This window comes from Papio anubis, chromosome X (genome assembly GCF_008728515.1).
Source record: "Papio anubis isolate 15944 chromosome X, Panubis1.0, whole genome shotgun sequence".
NCBI lineage: Eukaryota > Metazoa > Chordata > Mammalia > Primates > Cercopithecidae > Papio > Papio anubis.
Genome location: NC_044996.1, coordinates 33,702,075 through 33,718,454, shown reverse-complemented (window position 1 = coordinate 33,718,454; position 16,380 = coordinate 33,702,075). Strand labels below are relative to the sequence as shown.

Genomic DNA, 16,380 nt, shown 5'->3' with positions numbered 1-16,380 from the left:
ACAATAGTGGTATGGTTTGAATGTGCTTCATTAAAAATTCATGGTGAAATTTAATCTCCACTGTGGTGGTATTAAGAGGTGGGGTTTTGGGGGAAATGATTAAGTCACGAGGGCTTTGGCCTCATGAATGGATTAGTGCCATATAAAAGGCCTGGGATGGGAGAGGTGGCTCACACCTGTAATCCCAGCACTTTGGGAGGCCGAAGCTGGTGAATCACTTGACTCCAGGAATTTGAGACCAGCCTGGCCAACATGGCGAAACCCCATCTCTACAAAAAATAGAAAAATTAGCTGGGCATGGTGGCATGCACCTGTGGTCCCAGTTACTCAGGAAGCTGCAGCAGGAGGATCTCTGGAGCCTGGGAGGTTGAGGCTGCAGGGAGCCGTGATAGTGCCACTGCACTCTAGCCTCGGTGACAGAGTGAGACCCTGCTTCCAAAACTAACAAACAAAAAGAAGGTGGACTGTAACAGGTTAAAGATGTATTACTATAAAACCTAAAGCAACCACTAAAATAACAAAACAAAGAGTTATATTTAATAAGCCAACAAAGGCAATAAAATATAATCGTTAAAATGCTCAATTCATATTAATTTATTACTTTTTCCTTTTTTTCTTTTCCTTTTTTTGTGGAGGCTTTCTGGAAAACCAGAAAACCTGCTAGACAAATTCTAAAAGAGCTGTAACACTGACTTTTTCCTTTTTTGAATCATGCTTTTGCCCTAAACCCCATAGATTTTCTCCTATATTTTTTCTAAAAGTGTTACAATTTTACATTTTATATCTAAGTCTGTGGCCCACTTTGAGTTATTTTTTGTATATGGTGTGAGATTTAGATTGAAGTTCATTTTGTTTTGCTTACGGTTGTCCAATTGTGCCAACACCGTTTGTTAAAAAGGCTATCGTTCCTCCATTGATTTGCTTTTGTATGTTTGTCAAAAATCAGTTGGAATAGCAAACTATATGTTACATGTACTTTGCCATAATAAAAGAAGAAAAAAACAAACAGATGGGTTCTTTCTTCTGTTGCATTGATCTGTATGTCTATATTTCCACCAATATCACACGGTCTTTATTACTGTAACTATATATTAGGGCTTAATATCAAATACAGTAATTCCTCCCACTTTATTCTTCTTTTTCAAGAATAAGTTTGTCTATTTCTACAAAAAGCCTTGCTGGGATTTTGATAGGAATTGCATTGCATCTATAGATCAGTTTGGGAATATACTATGTTGTGTATTCTAATCCATAAGTATGCTATGGCACTCCGTTTATTTCAGTCTTCTTTGATCTCTTTCATTAGTATTTTGTAATTTTCACCATACAGATCCTGTATGTGTTTTGTTAAGTTTATATCTAAGTATGTACTGTTCTTCAGAACAATTATAACTGGTATAGCGTTTTTCATTTTGGTTTCCACATGCTCTCTGTTAATATATAGAAATGCATTTGGCCTTTGCACGTTAATGTTGAATCCTGCAACCTTTCAAGCTCACCTATTAGTTGTAGAGGATTTTTTGTTGTTTATTTGCTTGGTAGATTTATTAGGCTTTTCTGTGTAGAAAAGCATGCCATCTTCAGGTAAGGACAGATTTATTCTTCCTTTCTAATCGGTTTTCCTTTTATTTTTTTCTTGTCTTATTGTGTTGTGTTTCCAGTACTATGCTGAATGAGTACTGAGAGTGAGTATCCATGCCTGGTTTCGAAACAGGTGGAATCCAGTTACTCTTTCACCATGAACTGTGATGTTAGTTGTACGGGTTTTGTAGATGCCTTTTATCAAGTTAAGGTAGTTCCCCTATCATGCTAACTTGCTGATTTTTTTTTTTTAAATATAAATGGGTGTTGGATTTTGTCAAATGTTTTCTCTGTGTCAATGAATATGACAATATTATTTTCTTTCTTGAGCCTATTGATATGGTGAATTACATAGGTTTTTGAGTATTGAACCACCCTTGAATACAGGCATACCTTGTTTTACTGTGCTTTGCAGATATTATGTTTTTTACAAATTGAAGGTTTGTAGCAACCCTTGAGCAAGTCTATCAGTACCATTTTTCCAACAGCATGTGGTCACTTTGTGTCTCTGTGATAGCATGTTTTAACAATAAAATATTTTTTAAAGTATGTACATTGTTTTTTAGACATAATGCTATTGCACATTTAATAGACTACAGTATGGTATAAACATAAGCATTTTATATGCACTCTTTTTCCTTTTTTGTGAAGGTTTTCCAGAAAACCTGCTAGACAAATTCTAAAAGCTGTAACACTGACTTTTTCTTTTTGTGACTCGCTTTATTGCAGTATTTGCTTTATTGTGATGGTCTGGAACTGAACCTGCATCATCTCACAGGTACGCCTGTACTGTGGTGGCTAATTTTGTGTGTCAACTTGACTGGCCATGGGTGCTCAGATTAAACATTATTTCTGGATCTGTGAGGATGTTTCCAGGTGAGGTTATCATTTCAATCAGTGAACTCAATATGTAGATTGCCTGCCCTGATGTGGGTGAGCATGATCCAATCCATTGAGGGCCTGAAGAGAACAAGAGGTGGAAAGAGAAGAAAACTGCCCTTTTTGCTTCTTGTTTGCTTGCCTGAATTGAGACATCTCATCTCCAACCCTTCGGCTGGGATTTACACCACTGGCTCCCTGGTTCTCAAACTTTCAATCTCAGACTAAGTTACACTAACAGTTTTCCTGGGTTTCCAGCTTACAGATGACAGATCATGGGACTTCTCAGCCTCCATAATTCCGTGAGCCAATTCCTCAATTCCTTGTGTGTGTCTCTCTCCCTCTTTTTTCATCTCCTACTGGTTCTGTTTCTCTAGAGAACCCTGACAAGTACAAATACCTGGAATAAATCCTACTTGATCATGGTGTATAGTTGTTTTTATAAAATATTATATTTCATTTGCTAATATTTTGTAGAGTAGTTTTTGTGCCTATGTTCATAACAGATGCTGGTCTGTAGCTCCTTCCTTCCTTCCTTCCTTCCTTCCTTCCCTTCCCTTCTCTTCCCTTCCCTTCTGATCCTGTCTTAGAATTTTGTATGAGGTTAATAATCATCTTATAAAATGACTTGGGAAGTGTTTCCTTCTCTTATTTTCTGGAAGAGATTGTGTAAAATCTTTTTCAAATGTTTGGTAGAATTCTCAGTAAAACTACATGGGTCTGGACATTTATTTTTTTGAGAGCTTTATAGTTATAAACCCAATTTATTTAATGGTTATAGGACTATTCCGATTATTTTATATTGGTTCAGTTTTGATCATTTGTGATTTTGTGGTTTGTGGCCTATGGTTTGAAGAATTGGTTCATTTCTTCTATGTTGTTGAATTTATGAGCATAAAGTTGTTTACAGTATTCCTTTTATTCTTTTTTTAAACATTTGTGGGTACACAGTAGGTATATATATTTATGGGTACATGAGATGTTTTGATACAGGCATGCAATGTGAAATAAGCACACCATGGATAATGAGGTATCCATCCCCTCAAGCATGTTTCCACTGAGTTACAAACAATCCAGTTACACTCTGAGTTATTTTAAAATGTACAATTATTAGTGACTATAGTCATCCTATTGTGCTATCAAATAGTAGGTTTTATTCATTCTATTTTTTTTTTTTTTGACCCATTAACCATTCCCACCTCCCCACCAGGCCCCCACTTCACTTTCCAGCCTCTGGTGATCATCCTTCTACTCTTTATGTCCATGAGTTCAATTGTTTTGATTTTTAGACCCCAAAAATAACTGAGAACATGTGATGTTAGTTTTTCAGGGCCTGGGTTATTTCACTTAACATAATGACCTCCAGTTCCATCCATGTGATTGCAAATGATAGGATCTCATTCTTTTTATGGCTGAATAGTATTCCATTGTGTATATGTACCACATTTTCTTTATCCAGTCATCTGTTGATGGACGCTTAGGTTACTTCCAAATCTTAGCTGCTGAAAACACTGCTGTGAGAAACACAGGAGTGCCGCTATCTCTTCAATATGCTCATTTCCTTTCTTTGGGGTATATATACCCAGCAGTGGAATTGCTGGGTCATATAGTAGCTCAATTTTTAGCTATTTGAGAAATCTCCAAACTGTTCTCCATAGTGATTGTACTAATTTACATTCCCACCAACAGTGTACAAGGGTTCCCTTTTGTCCACATCTTAACCAGCATTTGTTATTGCCTGTCTTTTGGATATAAGCTATTTTAACTGCGGTGAGATGATATCCCATTGTCGTTTTGATTTGCATTTCTCTGATGACCAGTGATGTTGGGCACCTTTTCACACGCCTGTTTGCAATTTATGTCTTCTTGTGAGAAATGTCTATTCAAATCTTTTGCCCATTTTTAAAAAATAGATTATATTTATTCTTAGAGTTGTTTGAGCTCCTTATATACTCTGGTTATTAATCCCTGGTCACATGGGCAGTTTGCAAATGTTTTCTCCCATTCTGTGGGTTGTCTCTTCACTTTGTTGATATTAGGTAAAGCAAATCGTCTCATATATATATATATGTGTCCTCAAATATTATAAACATTTTTAAATTTTAAAAAAGTAATTTAAATAGTTTTAAATTTTTAAAAATTTAAATAAATGGTATCACAGTGGATGTATTTTCCTGTGCTTTTTTGCACACCATTGTTTTAGACATTTATCTGTGTTGATACATATAGTACTAATTCATTCAACTGTTATATAACACTGTATTTTATAAATGTAACACAACTCATCCATTCTGTTGAACACACATAGCTTGTTTCCATTTTTTTTTTACTCATTACAGACAAAACAGAAATAAACTTTCTTGTAGATTTCTCTTCAAACATAGTGTGAGTTGTATATCCTAAGATTAGAATTACTCAGTCATAAGATGTGGGCAGCTTTGATCTTACTAAATATTACTATTGCTTTTCAAAGTAGTTGTGCCAATTTATATTCCTACCATAAATGAGATTACATTGCCCATCACCACCATCATCTAATGCTGTAAGGCTTTTCCATTTTTGGTAATCTGATGTATGTGAAGTACGATACCTTACAGTTTTATTCTGCATTCCTCTGATCATAATGAGATTGATCTTATGAATGTATTGGTCATTCGGGTTTCCTTTTCTGTGAATCCCCTATTCATATTTGCTCGTTTTTGAACTTACCTGTTTTTCTTATTGACTTATGAAACCTATTTATATTTTCTGAATATTAATCCTGTGTTTGTTATATGCACTATGAGTATCTTCTCCCAGACTGTAAGTTGTCTTTCTGATTTGTATGGGGCCTTTTGATTAGTTATATTGGAACTATATCTACCATATTATTTTTGTGCTTTGTATTAACTTTGCTTTTTCTAAGCTTCTTTCGTTCTTTCCCTGTTTCAATGATCATGTTTCCCCCTTCTACTGGTTTGGATGTTACACATTCTAATTCTTTTAGAGTCACCCTAAAAATATATTTTTAAATTTATATACAGTATAATTTATTTTTGTTGTACAGTTCTGACAAATGCAGAGCTGTGTAAACACTACTACAATTAAGATGCCAAAGAGTTTCATCATGCCTCAAATTCCCTCTTAATACCCCTTTATATATCCCTCCTTTCACCCTCACCCATGCTAATTACTGATCTGTTTTCCACTCTTAGTTTTGCCTTTTGCGTAATGTAATGTAGGAATTATACCGTATGTAGCCTTTTGACTTTGGTTTCTTTCACTTAGAATAATGAATTGCAGATTTGTTCATGTTGTTGAATGTATCAACAGTTCATTCCTGTATATTGCTGAGTAGTAGTATTCCATTACACAGATGTACCATTATTTACCCATTCACCAGTTGAAGGACATTTGGGTTGTTTCAGGTTTTTGGTAATTATAAATAAAACCACCATAAACATTTACATACAGACTTTTGTGTGAGAATTAGTTTTCATTCCTCTTGGAAAATACCTAGGGGTGGGATTTCTGGGTACCCTTAAATTTTAATATGCATACAGTCCAAAGTTAGTATCTTTATTTCCCTTTTGAATAAAACAAAGATCTTAATACATTTTAACTCCAAACTTTTATCTTCCGTCTTCCATGTTAGCTTGTCTAGTATTTTAGTGCTACTCTTAATTATAATCTTCCCCAACAAAATCAGTAATTTTTATTTTTAGCCAATGCTTATTTAGGTATATGAATATATTTTATCAATCACTTTGGTCATCATTGCTTCTTGCATCCCACTCCTTTCTTCTAAAAAGCACATTTTAGGCCAGGCGCAGTGGCTCATGCCTGTCATCCCAGCAGTCTTGGAGGCCGAGGTGGGCGGATCACTTGAAGTCTGGAGTTCGAGACTAGCCTGGCCAACATGGTGAAATCCCATCTCTACTAAAAATGCAAAAATTAGCCAGGTGTGGTGGTGCATGCCTGTAATCCCAGCTACTCGGGTGAATGAGACAGGAGAATAGCTTGAATCCAGGAGACGGAGGTTGCAGTGAGCCAAGATCATGCCACTTCACTCCAGCCTGGGCGACAGAGTGAAACTCTGTCTCAAACAAAAACAAAAACAAAAAACCAAACTTCTGACATACAGTTAATGAAAAGAAAATGCGTTTATGCACAGAAGGGATTTTTAAATTAACACAAAACAATTGAATATCTAAAAGCAACTCACACTGATATTTATATTGCTTTCAACTTAAGAATGTCTCATTGGCTATTTCAGACTAAGAAATATGAGAAAGATTTCATCTCTAAATAGGCATACAATGTATAAAGATGTACTTTGGGACAATAACTACATAAAGGAGGAGAGGTAGAGCTGTATAGAAGCAGTTTTTATATACACTATTGAAGCTAAATTAGTATTAATTCATACTAGTTTGTTGTAAACTTAAGATGCCCATCATAATCCCCAGGGTAACCACTAAGAAAAAAAAAAGATATATATGAAAAGAAGCCAGGTGAGGTGGCGTGCACCTATACTTCCAGCTACTCAGGAGGCTGAGGAGCGAGGATCACTTGAACCCAGGAGCTCTAGTCCAGCCTGGGTAACATAGTGATACTTTGCTTCTATTAAAAAAAAAAAAAAAAAAAAAAAAAAAAAAAAAAAAAAAAAACGCATACAAGGAAATGAGAAGAGAATCAAAACGATATACTACAAAAAAAAAAAATCAAATACAACATAAGGGGAGATTTACTCATCCTTCCCTGGTTGGATGTATATATGAGGCATATAATAGTCCCCCCTTATAAGCAGTTTTGTTTTCCCTGGGTACAGTTACCTGTGGTCAACCATGGTCCAAGAATATTACATGGAAAATTCCAGAAATAAACAATTCATAAGTTTCAAATTGCATGCCATTCTGAATAGCATGATGGAATCTCATGCCGTCCTGCTCCATCCCACCCAAGATGCAAATCATTCCTTTGTCCAGTACATCCATGCTGTATACACCACTCTTTAGTCACTTAATAGCCGTCTTGGTTATCAGATTAACTGTTGCAGTACTGCAGTGCTTCTGTTCAAGTAACCCTTGTTTTAATTAATAGCCCCAAAGCACAAGAGTAGTAATGCTAGCAAATTGTTACAACTGTCCTATTTTATTGTTGCTAATCTCCTACTGTGTCTAATTTATAAATGAAGTATAGGTATGTATTTATAGGAAAAAACGTATATATAGGGTCTGGTACTATCTATGGTTTCAGGCATCTACCAGGGGTCTTGGAACATACTCTCATCAGATAAGGGGGGACTGCTGTACAAGCTATTAAACTGTTTTTCTCTTGTGAATCTATCTTTTGTTACAGGAGTCCATCACAACTAAAAACTATAAAGGGTAGAGAGAAAATTACCTTTCCTCCCGTAGAGTTTCTGGTGATGAGGATAGGATCTCTGGGGTACCCTGCTCACTCTGGAACCTGCCAATGGGATCCTGGGGAAACTGACAGAAGGTGGCTAAGGGTAAGAATTCTTACCAAAGGCAACTCTCCTGGATCTGTCTGTAGCACCTAGTAGAGAAGACGAGGGCAAACACTTTTCTTTGCTCCTTACTTTCTAACTTTTGATTAGCAGGAGGAAAACATCTGTACGAATTGATTTTTTTGGATTATGACTCTGGCTTGATCCGACAGCTTTTGCTTTCCTGTTGGTCTCATCTTGTGTCCTGAAAGCTTAGCTTGGCTTTCTACCTGTCTGGGCACACAGGTTATCAAGCCTGTGTTTGCAGGCAGCCAACTGAAAGGTTGGCAGCCCCCAATAACATGGCCGGACAGAAATGGGGGTTGTACCCTACTTGTATCTAGGGTCCTACCAACTGTTGCCAGCTCTCAGGGGGTTCTCTGTCTTTTGGCTATCTCTGGGAGTGGCTCTGGATCTTGGGGGCGGGGGGACTATATCTTTGCACCCTCTATGAAGACACCTCTTATACCCACAGTTAAGCCATTAAGGGCTTATTGGTGTTGGTCAAGTCACTCGATAAATATACCTCTGAAAATGTCCCCAGTGGGGTGACATGAATTGCATGCCAGGTTCTGAACAGAAATATATAGTTAAAAATTAATCAGGCTGCCCTTTGGCCCACTTTCCTCTTGCTGAAAGTCATGTAGTACTAGACATTGACTATTTGCATTCCCATTGTTCCTATAGATAGGATCTCTGACATTGGAATCATAAGGCTTTTGTTTAAAGACTGCTTAAGATATTCTTTGGATCCTGAATTCCAGTGGAAAGGCTGAAGCCAACCAGTTTCAAGACCCTTAGAGAGGAACCAAATCAGCATAAGAATATACTTTTTTCTTTTTTTTAAGATCGAGTCTTGCTCTGTCAGCCAGGCTGGAGTGAAGTGGCACAATCATAGCTCACTAAAGCCTCAAATTCCTGGGCTTAAGTGATCCTCCAGCCTCAGCCTCCTTAGTAGCTGGGGCTACAGGTAAATACCACTACACCCAGCTAATTAAAAAAATTTTTTTGTAGAGATGGGGTCTTCTTGTGTTAGCCAGGCTGGTCTCGAACTCCTGCCCTCAAGCAATCCTCCTGCCTTGGGCTCCCAAAGTGTTGGGATTATAGGCATCAACCTGGCCAAGAATACAGTTTCTTCATCTCCGTGTCCTATGACTTCATCGTGCACTCTTCAACCAATCAACAATCTTCACACTTTGGCCCACTCCAAAACCCTTTAAAACCCTAAACTCGAATTCCTTGGGAAGACAGAGTTGAGGTTTCCTCCAATCTCTTTGTTTAATTGTCCTACCATTAAACCTCTTGGCTGGGTGCAGTGGCTCACACTTGTAATCCTAGCACTTTGGGAGGCCGAGGCAGGCGGATCACTTTAGGTCAGGAGTTTGAGACCAGCCTGGCCAACATGGTGATACCCCGTCTCTACTGAAAATACAAAAATTAGCTGGGCGTGGTGGTATGCGCCTGTAATCCCAGCTACTCAGGAGGCTGAGGCAGGAGAATCGCTTGAACCTGGGAGGCACGGGCTGCAGTAGCCGAGATTGTGCCACTGCACTCCAGCCTGGGCGACAGAGCAAGACTCCGTCTCAAAAACAAAAAACAAAAAACCTCTTTCTCTGCTGTAACCCAGCGTCTCAGCATATCGATTTGCTGTGTACATTGGGCAAGAAACCTACTATGGTTACACATTTGGTTTAAAAGAAAAAAAAAAAAAAGGAGTTCAATTCTGCCAGGAATATTCTCTATTCTTTTTGATCCTGCTCCTCCCATGGAAACCTCAGTCAACTGAAATTCCTTTCTCAAAATCCTGCAAACTATATGCTCTGCCAACTCTGGCCACCTCCTTTTTGTTGACACAATTTTGCTAATAACTTGAAACTTCATTGGCTTCTTCAGAAAACTTAAGATCTCCCCAAACTGGTGCTAAGACCTCTTCCTCCCCATTGCTTCTGCTCCTCCTTCTGTCACTTTCGATCTTTAATTCAGTTCCTTTGAACCTTGATCTGTTCCCCCTCCAAGCCCCAATCTCCTCCATCCTTCTGTCCACCACTCCCAGACCTTTTACCTTCCCACTCCAGCCCCTTAGTCTCTTGAAGTGTAGAACTCGGGCTCTCAAAGGACTTAGGGACCTCCAAAAGCAATTACCTGAGGCTAAAAAGAAAAGGAAGGCTAGTTAGAAATAGGCTGGATATTTCATCCACTCCGATGGGCTTTAGAGGTAGACAACCGCTAGGTGTCTCCTCAGTTACCTATATTTTAGTCCATAGCCTCCTAAGACTGACCTCTGGAAACAGGCAAATATGCTACAAAACTCCTAGGAGAGAACTTTCATCCTTTCTCTGTGTCTTTGAGATGTAAAATTTCTTCTCTAGGGCCTGAGGGCTATCTCTTTTCAAATGAAAATTTCAAGGAGATGACTCTCACCTGAAGGAAAAAAAAGGAGCTGTTTGGAAACTGGACAAATGAAGAATCTTGTCTTTTCCACAAATACTTGTAAAAATCTTTAGCCATCTGAGTAGGTAACCTTAACTTACTCTATCTGCTAGAAACACAAATTAGATACAGCTATTCTCTTACAAACTAGTGAGTTTCATGTTATTGTACCTGATACATGGCTAAATTTTCTTTTTTTTTTTTCTTTTGAGACAGAGTCTCGCTCTGTCGCCCAGGCTGGAGTGCAGTAGCTGGGTCTCGGCTCACTGCCAGCTCTGCCTCCCGGGTTCACGCCATTCTCCTGCCTCAGCCTCCTGAGTAGCTGGAACTACAGGCATCTACCACCACACCTGGCTAATTTTTTGTATTTTTTAGTAGAGACAAGGTTTCACTGTGTTAGCCAGGATGGTCTCGATCTCCTGACCTCATGATCCGCCCGCCTTGGCCTCCCAAAGTGCTGGGATTACAGGCGTGAGCCACCGTGCCCGGCCCTGATACATGGCTAAAATTTTTAAATGAAAGCTGTAAAATCTGTATCTGTATGTTTATGTATGTCTCTGTAGATATGACATTTTTCTATCCCCATGGTATTACATAGTTTGTAAACAAGGTCTACTTCACTGGCTTTAAGAAAAATAAACTTGGCTGGGTGTGGTGCTTAGGCTTGTAATCTTAGAACTTTGGGAGACCCAGGCAGGATTGCTTAAGGTCACCCTCAGCAACATAACGAGACCCTCGTCTCTACAAAAGAAAAATTTAGCTAGCCATAGTGGCTTGTGCATGTAGTCCTAGCTACTTAGGAGGCTGAGGCAGGAGAATTGCTTGAGGCCAGGAGTTCCAGCCTGCAGTGAGCTATGATCCTGCCACTGCACTCCATTATAAGCAACAGAGACCATGTCTCACCTGAGCTCAGGAGTTCAAGACTAGGCTGGGCAACATGGCAAAACCCCATCTCTACAAAAACAAAAATTAGCCAGGTGCGGTGGCTCGCGCCTGTGGTCCCAGCTACTTGGGAGGCTGAGGCAGGAGAATTGCTTGAGCCTGGGAGGTGGAGGTTGCAGTGAGCCGAGACCCAGCTACTGCACTCCAGCCTGGGTGACAGAGCAAGACTCTGTCTCAGGAAAAAAAAAACAAGGACAGAAAGATAAACTTAGATAAATTAAGTATTCTCTCAGAAAACAGAAGAACTAACCCAAATGCTTTTCAAGTTCACTTGACTGGTAATCTTTGGTAAATAATACTGTTGGTTTGGTTTATTAAAAAAAAAAAAAAGACAATGCCTTCAGAGTTGTCAGCATCAGCATTAAATATAATGCAGACACACAATTTTTATTCTATCTGAGTTTACTAGTCGAATAAGCTTATGTTATTTCTACCAGATGTTTACGGTTATTATAATTCAACCATGAATAAATGTATAAGTAAAAATGCAGTATCTGTTACTTCCTATATATCAAGCACAGCAGTGAAACAAAAACCCATGAATTTAAAAAGAAACACACACAAAAGATGGCAGTAATAAAGCTATTAAGGAACAAAAATATATGACATATAGAAAACAAATAACAAAACGACAGAAGTCCTTCCTCATCATTTATTTTAGATGTAAAAAAGGTAAACTTTCCAATTTCAAAAGTCAGAGATTGGTAGAATGGATTTAAAACCAAGATCTAATTATAGATTGTCAACAAGAGACTCACTTTAGGTTGTAGACACAAACAAGTTGAAAGAGAAAGGATGGAAAAAGATATTGCAAGCAAACCAAAAGAGGGCTAGGGTTGCTCCACTAATGTCAGATAAAATGGACTTTTAAGTAAAAAAGTGTATTATTACAAGAGACAAAGAACAATAATATATATTGATATAGGGGTCAATCCATCAATAAGGTATTAATAATCATAAACACAGACACACCTAACAGTCCCACTATATATGAAGTAAAAACTGGTAGAATTGAAGGGAGAAATAAACAGTTCTACAATAATGGTTGAAGACTTCAATACCCCACTTTCAATAATGGATAGTACTAGACAGAAGATCAACAAGGAAATAGAAAAACTGAACAACGCTACAAACCTACTCAGCTTGGTAGACATATATAGAACATTCCACACAAAACAGTAGAATATACGTTCTTCCCAACTCCACATGAAACATTCTCCAGGACAGACCATGTTAGGCTACACAACTATCAATAAATTTAACAAGACTGAAATCATACACTATCTTCTCTGGCCACATGGAGTTAATAGACCAGGTATGGTAGCTCTTGCCTGTAATCCCAGCAATTTGGAAACCATACACTATCTTCTCTGGCCACGTGGAGTAAATAGACCAGGTATGGTGGCTCTCGCCTGTAATCCCAGCAAGACCAAGATGGAAAGACTGCTTGAGGCCAGGAGTTCAAGACTAGCCTGGGCAACATAGGGAGACCCAATCTCTACAAAAAATTTTTAAAAATTAGCTGGGTGTGGTGGCATGCGTCTATAGTCCCAGCTACTCAGGAAGATTGCTTGAGCCCAGGAGTTTGAGGCTACAGTGAGCTGTGACTGTGCCACTGCACTCCAGCCTGGGCAACAGAGCGATACCCTGTTCTCAAAAAAAAAAAAAAAAAAAAAAGAAGCAGAAGAAGAAAAAAGAAAAACATAGAATAGACTCAAGTTACTAAAATCAGAAATGAAAGTGGGATATTACTACTGATCTCGCAGAAGTAAAAAGGGTGATAAAAAATTGCCATGAGGCTGGGCACAATGGTTCATGCCTGTAATACCAGCACTTTGAGAGGCTGAGGTGAGAGGATTGCTTAAGAGTTTGAGAAAAGCCTGGGCAACACAACAAGACCCCATCTCTACAAATCATAATAATAATAATAAAACTAGTTAGGTGTGGTGGTGAATGCCTGTGGTCCCAGCTACCTGGGATGCTGAGGTAGAATTGCCTGAGCCTGGGAGATCTAGGCTGCAGTCAGCTATCATCGTGCCACTGCACTCCAGCCTGGGTGACAGAGTGAGACCCTGTCTCAAAAAAAGAAAAAAGGATTGCTATCGACAACTGTATGCTAACAAATCAGATATCTAAAATAAAATTGAGGCGGGTGGATCACAAAGTCAGGAGATCGAGAACATCTTGGCCAACATGGTGAAACCCCGTCTCTACAAAAAAACCACAAAAATTAGCCGGGCATGGTGGTGTGCACCTGTAGTCCCATCTACTCTGGAGGCTGAGGACAGAGAATCGCTTGAACCTGGGAGGCGGAGGTTGCATTGAGCCGAGATCGCGCCACTGCACTCCAGCCTGGGCGAAAAGAGCGAAACTCCATCTCAAAATAATAATAATAATAATAAAGAACAAATTCCTAGAAATATACAAATGACCTAAAACTGATGCAAAAAGAAATAGAAAATCTTAACAGACCTGTAAGGTACTAAATAATCGAAAACATCCCCCAAAAGAAAAGCCTAGGACCAGACAGCTTCACTAGTGAATTTTCTTTTTTTTCCTTCATCCTCTGACTTTCACACTGGTGAATTCTGTTAAAGAAGAATGACCACCAATCCTTCTCAAAGTCTTCCAAAAAACAAGACCAAACGCTTGACAGTTCATTGTATAACACTAGCATTACCCTGATACCAAAGCTGGACAAAGATACTGCAAGAATAGTACAGATCAATATTTCTTATGAATATAGATGCAAAGATCTTCAAAAAATAATAGCAAATCAAATCCAACAACATACCAAAAGGATTATACAACATGACCAAATGGGATTTATGCCAAGAATGCAAGAGTGATTCTACATATGAAAACAAATCAATGTACTACACCACATGAATAGAATGAAGGAAACCACATGATCATCTCAATTGATACAGAAAAAGTGTTTGACAAAGCTGAACACCCTTTAATGATAAAAACACGCAGAAAGCTAAGAATGAAAGAAAACTTCAGGCTGGGCACAGTGGCTCACTCCTATAGTCCCAGCAATTTGGGAGGCCAAGAAAGCAGATCAATTGAGGCCAGGAGTTCGAGACCAGTCTGGGCAACACAGTGAGACCCCTGTCTCTATTTCTTTTTAAAAATGTTAATTAGACAGGTGTGGTAGCAGGTGCCTGTAGTCCCAGCTACTTGCGAGGCTGAGGTGGGAGGACTGCTTGAGCCCAGGAAGTAGAGGCTGTAGTGAGCCATGACTGTGCCACAGCACTCTAGTCTGGGTGACAGAGTGAGACTCCATCTCTAAAAAACTAAATAAAAGAGAAATAAAACTTCCTCAATAAGATACAGGGCATTTATAAAACACCCACAGGTAACATCATACTCAATGATGAAAGACTGAAAGCTTTCCACCTAAGAACAGAAACAAGTCAAGGATGCTCACTTTAGCTACTTGTATTTAACCCTGTTGAAATCCCCACTCAGAGAAATTAGGCAAGAAATTGAAGGCACCCAAAATGGAAAGGAAGAAGTAAACTGTAGATGGCAAAAACGCTATAAATAGAAACTCCTTAAAAATCCATAAAAATTCATAAGAGCTAGCAAACAAATCCAGCAAAAATGCCGGATACAAGATAAACATGCAAAAATCAGTTGTATGCCGTTGTATACACTGGCAATGAATAGCATGAAAAGTAAATTCAAAGAACAATTACATTTATGATAGCACCAAAAAGAACAAAATATTTAGGAACATAATTAGGGAGATACAAGAAAAGTACACTGACATGTATAAAACTTCACTGAAAAAAAATTTAAAGATCTAAAAACAGAAAGACATCTTTTGTTCATGGATTAGAAGACTTTTGTTAAGATGACAATACTCCCCAAAGTGATATACAGATTCAATACAATCCCTATCAAAATCCCAATGGCCTTTTTTGCAGAAATGGAAAAGCTGATCCTAAAATCCATATGGAATTATATGTAAGGTACCCAAATAGTTAAAACAATCTTGAAAAAGAGGAAAGGTGAAACACTCAAACATTTTCTGATTTCAAAATTTACTAAAAAGCTACAGTAATCAAAACAGTGTAGTGCCAGTGTAAGATTGACATACAAGAAAAACGGAATAGACTTAAGAAATAAACCCATACAGCTATGGCCAATTGATCTTCAACAAGGGTTGATAAGATTATTCAATGGCAGAAAGAATAGTCTCTTTGACAAATGGTGCTGTGACAACTAGATAACCACATGCAAAATAATAAAGTTAAACATTTACTTCATATCATATACAGAAACTAACTCAAGATCAAAGACCTACACATAAGAAATAAAATTGTAAAACTCTTATAAGAAAACATAGGGGTAAAACCATGAGCAATGATTTGGCAATGGTTTCTTAAATATGACACCATGACAAATAGAGAGCTTATAAGTGAAAATAAAAAAATATATATGACACCAAAAGCACAAGCAACAGATACGAAATAAACTGGGCTTCATTAAAATTAAAAACTCATGTGCAAAGATCACCACCAAGTGAGTGAGAAGGCAATTCACAGAACCGGAGAAACTATTAGCATATAAAAATAATTCTTACACCTCAACTAAAAGACAAACAACCTATTTAAAAAACAGCCCAAAAATGTGAATAGACATTTCTCCAAAGAAAATGTACAAATGGCCAATAGCCACATAAAAAGATGGTCAACATTATTAAAGAAATGAGATTCAAAATCACAATGAACTACCACTTCACACTAAGATGATTATGATAATACCTGAAAACCAGAAAACAGCAAGTGTTGAGGATGTAGAGAAATTGGAAACCTCATCCATTGCTGGTGGGAACAGAAAATGGTGTAGCTGCTGTGGAAAAGTCTAGTGGTTCGTCCACAAGTTAAGCATAGAACTATCATATAACCCAGCAATTTCACTCCTAGGTATATTCCCAAAAGATTTTAAAACAGGGACTTGAACAGATAATTGTAAACAAATCTTCATGGCAGCATTATGCACAACAGCCAGAAGGTGGAAACCATATAAATATCCAACACCTGATG

General features: G+C 38.1%; 1 non-coding gene and 1 pseudogene across 1 annotated transcript; both read right to left on the bottom strand.

Annotated features, from left to right (window-relative positions):
• Positions 1-631: 631 nt before the first annotated feature.
• On the bottom strand, positions 632-691 carry LOC116272228. Its single transcript, XR_004180949.1, has one exon. It is a non-coding gene; the product is annotated as a U7 small nuclear RNA (small nuclear RNA).
• Positions 692-2,228: 1,537 nt separating this feature from the next.
• On the bottom strand, positions 2,229-2,278 carry LOC116272236 (annotated as a pseudogene).
• Positions 2,279-16,380: the final 14,102 nt, after the last annotated feature.